Below are 4,478 nucleotides of genomic sequence, written 5' to 3' on the forward strand. Positions count from 1 at the left end.
CAGCGCCCTGCAGGAAAGCCCCCCATTCAGCCCTCACCTCCCCAGTGGGTCTCGGTTGTGGGGGGCCGCCCTGCGTCTCCGGGGCCCTTCCTTTCCCTGTGGCCCGTGTCTCGGGACCCGCGACCTCATGTGGCCACTTGCCCTCAGCTTCCGCAGATTTTGTGGACTGGGAGAATTTCGAGATGCAAGGGGCCTTCTGAGGTCCTCTCGTCTGCCCCTTTCCCAGGCAGGAGCCAGCTCAGGTGTCTCGACAGCCGGTCATCCAGCCACCGTGGGGACAGGGACCTCTCGGCTCTTCCTGCAAGGACAGTGTCTTGGGGGAGCTCTGCCCTGGCCAGGTGCTGGGTGGAAGCCCACTCCTTATCCTCCCCAGCTTCTGTGGTTCGGTTCTACGGGGGCCGGAGGGCGGGGAATCCCGTGGCCTCCCCACCTCCTGTTCATTTGGTAAATCCCTACTGAGGCCTCCAGGTGCCAGGGCCTCTGCCTCAAGGAACTGGACAGGGCACGGAGAGGCAGAGGGCGAAGCGAGATAAGTGCCAATAGGGCACGTTCTGCAGAGACAAGGAGACGGGCGTGCATTAGAGTGAAATAAAGATGGGTGAGGAGGCTTCTGGGGCGGAGGGTTTGAGATAAGACCTAATATCATACCTTCCCTTGCCCCCTTGGATTTTGGAGGGCCATAGGCTGGTTCTAGCCAAGGGGTGGTGGGCAGCTGTGAGATGGTCACATAAGGCAAAACTTCTAAGTCCAGGCTCCCGGCACCTTGGCTGACACTCAGCATACTTTTCAAAATATCTTCACAGGATCTGATGTTCTACCAATTGTATTTGGGAAGTAGCTCTAGATTTCCCCCATCCCAGTTCTTTAGAAATAATGTCTTGATGGACAAGCCTGAAGCATTGTGCCAGAAAGCAGGTCAGACCCAAAGCATGATGGGGACATAGATGCTTTAAAAGGGCTCTACATGCCATGTTTGGATAATTTGAGCATCAGGAAGAATAACGGAGTGTAATACATTGAATTTTTTTTAAAAATCCTTGTATTTATACTGATACTAACTAAACAAGGGTGAGAATGTGAACCTCTTTTTCTTGGACCATTTTTATTTTTATATAATTTAAACTTATAGAAAAGTTGAAGGCATAGAGTACAAAGAGTTCCTGTATTTACCCAGATCCCATAAATATTAACATTTTACAATTGCTTCATCCTTTCTCTGTCTCTCAGTATGTACATACAGTGTTGGTATGTCTATGTTGTTGGTGTGTGCTGCCTTTCCAATCTGAAGAGCTCCCATGAAGCATCGTGTCTCTTTCTTAGTGGTGGCACGTGCAAGGTACAGTGACTTCAATTTCATTTTGGAGAAGCTGGCCCTACATGCCTGAGCAACTAGATTCCCAGAAAGTTCCCTAGGTAGCTAGCCCCTGAATTTTCAAGTTTATTTCCCACACACTGGCCAGCATGTGTCTTCCAACAAGGCATCTAGGACAGACTTTTTCACATGAGGGCACATATGGAAAGTGATGGAGTTTGTACGGTGTGCTGGATACACAGACAAGGCTGCTGTGGCTTCCCAGGACTGGGCTGGGAGCTCTGGCCCTCCTGAGGATCAACGGGAGCAAGCAGTACACTGGTCCCCAATACCCCACTGTGGGGACTCCCGCTCTCTAGGTCCTATCAGCTTGATATGGACAATACGGTGGAGCAGCCCCATGCCTGAGGCTGAGTCACTGCAGAGCTGGAGGCAAGACAGTGTATTGCTCTCCCTGCCAGGTCAATGCTTCTTCTCTGCATATTTTGATAGAGAACACTGCATTTTCTAATTCAAGAGCTGCATGCAAACAACCAAGGGCTCTGCTGATTTGCTCCAGTACAGAAATCCCATCTGAAGCAGTCACTGCCATTAGAGCCCCACTGATTAAACTTCCCAAATCCCACCTGTCTTCTGCACAGACAGCAGGTAACATTGCATCAGCCAATGATGCTTTGCTTTTGGTTTTACAATTTTGGTAGGCAAGGGGAGCTCAAGGCACTTCCCCTTGGCCACTCTCATCACAAGTGTCCTCACTCGCCGGCTCAGCAAGCCCATGCGGGGATCTGCCAGTTGAGGGAGAATGGGGCTGGGCCTGGAATTGGGTTTGGGGCTGTGGTTTTCTGTCACGGTGACTCAACTTAGACCTCCATTGACCTGACCTGGATTGCATCGGGCTGGATTAAGTAGCCTCTTAGGAGACTGTCCATCTATTTCAGACCTGGGGACCTCAGGCCAAGTGTCCAAGGTCTGCTGTCCCTGCAGCCAGACCTTTCTGTTGATTGCTTTGGTTTCCATGCCTACTGGGTAGACTGTTAGCATAAATGGCTGCAACAGTCCCCTTCCCTGTACCCATTAGGCCATTCTTTCCCACACTGACTCTTAAACCAGTCATGTGACTTTCTTTGGCTGAGGGGACAAGAGCAAATGTGACATGAGAAGAGATTCGCAAAATGCTTGTGCGCTGGGGCTTGTCCTCCCTTACACTGGGTTAGTGTATGGATGATCCTGAGCTAGCCAGTGGGCAAGGCCACACTGTTGACGGTCAGCCAGCTCCTGACAGACAGTTTCCAGACACATGTGTGAGGCTGCTTTGGATAACCAGCCACTAGCTGACCACACAAGCACGAGAGCCCAGCAGAGATCACCCAAGCTGTTCCAGACCAGAAGAACTGTCCGGCATAACCCACGACACTTGTTTTGAGTTACTAAGTTTTGGGGTGGCTTGTTACACAGCAAAAACTAACTGATACACCCTGCCTCAGGTGAATAAGGACTGCCCCTTGGCCTGTACCACGCTGGGATGACCTCAGTGCTGTTGCAATCAGGGAACCCATTTCAGTGGCAACCTCTCCCAGCATCATTCCTGAGCGCCGGGGGACAACCACTCAAAGCCCTGGAAAAGGGATTGTCCTCTGGCTCTTCTCACGGGACATGGTTAGTATCACAAAGACACTCAAATGTCCTCCCATATTACCCCAAGGTAACGTTGCCATCCCATTTTCGTTCGGTGTAGGCCAATGCTGAGTCCATGTTGAGCAAACTCACCTAGCCAGCCATTTAGAACCCCACCGAGCTGCTCCTGCCAGCATCCCTGCATCCAGAATCTCCAGGAGGTGCATTTCTATTAAAACATTTAGACTCACCTAAAAGCATGTTCCTTATAATACATCCCCAAACACGTTTCCCTTGGTTTTACTGATAAATGAACAAACGTGCACTTTTTTAAAGTCCCAACTCAGTTGTGACTTTGTGCTTATCCTCCCAGGACAGACTGGAACGGTGAGGGCTGGGGGTTATGAGGGGGTGATGGGGCTGCGAAACAAGAAAAATTGGCATCGCCTTGTAAGTTAGACACTCCTGGTGAGGGCAAGCCAGGGTTTCCTAACAAGGGAGTGCCGGCACCAGCAGAGCCAGGTCTGGGTGTCTGGACTCACCTGCACAGCACTACTGCGGTTCTCAGGACCCCTCCCTTTCATGCCCAGATTCCCAGCAGTTATTTCTGGTAACAAATCCTGCATTAGTCGGGATTCAGTTGCAAATAACTGGAACCATTTTGGTTGTCTGAAGCAGAAACGACTTAAGTACAGGAAATTAGGTGATGACAGAGCCTCTGGAAGGTTCCCGGGGCAGGCTGGTGGCTGACGTTCCAGGGCAGCTCTTAGAGTATCACAGAGCTGGCCCTCTTCCGGGATGGTGGTGAAGAGTCACAGGGAGGACCTACTTGAGATAGGCAGTTAGGGAGGGCTGCTTGGAGGAGGAGGCATTTAAGCCAGCGCTAAGGATGACGATCCAGCCTTGCTAAGAGCTGGGGGCAGGGGCTGATAGGCAGAGAGAGTAGTGAGTCCAAAGACCCTGAGGCAGGAAGGGAGCTGGCACTTTCAGGGAACAGCAAGGAGGTGGGCAGGGCTGGGAGGGCGTGAGAGGGGAGTGGTCAGAAGGTGAGGATGGAGATGGAGCCCGCAGGCCAGGCTGGGGGGTTTTGTGTGAGTCGAGATGTAAGAGAATGCCCCGGCTGCTTGGGGAGACGATTTCAGGGTGGGAGAGGAGGCGGTGAGCAACGCTGGCGGAGAGGAGTCCAGCTGGGATGCTCCCACGTGGCACAGGGGAGAGGGCCGGGGGCCTGGGCGGGGCGGTGGCATGGTGTGTACTGGTCAGCTGGGCGTCTGCTGGTGGCTGGGAGGAAAGACGACTGCCAGGTTTGGGGCCCCAGCAGCGCAGATGGCAGCGCCATTTGGGTGATGGAAACATGGAGGGGGGCCTGGCCTGGTTTGGGGAGGGCAGGGGCGGGGATAGGGGGAGAAAAGTAAGAAACACTAAGTTTGAGTTGTCTGCCAGACATCCGAGGGGCAGGAGGCGGGACCGGACTGCTGGGGCTCCACGGGCAGAGCTTTCCGGAAGGCTTGCGGGGGCCTGGCTTTCGAAGCTCCTCTGCTCCAGCGCCGTC

This window comes from Dasypus novemcinctus, chromosome 12 (assembly GCF_030445035.2).
Source record: "Dasypus novemcinctus isolate mDasNov1 chromosome 12, mDasNov1.1.hap2, whole genome shotgun sequence".
NCBI classification, from domain to species: domain Eukaryota; kingdom Metazoa; phylum Chordata; class Mammalia; order Cingulata; family Dasypodidae; genus Dasypus; species Dasypus novemcinctus.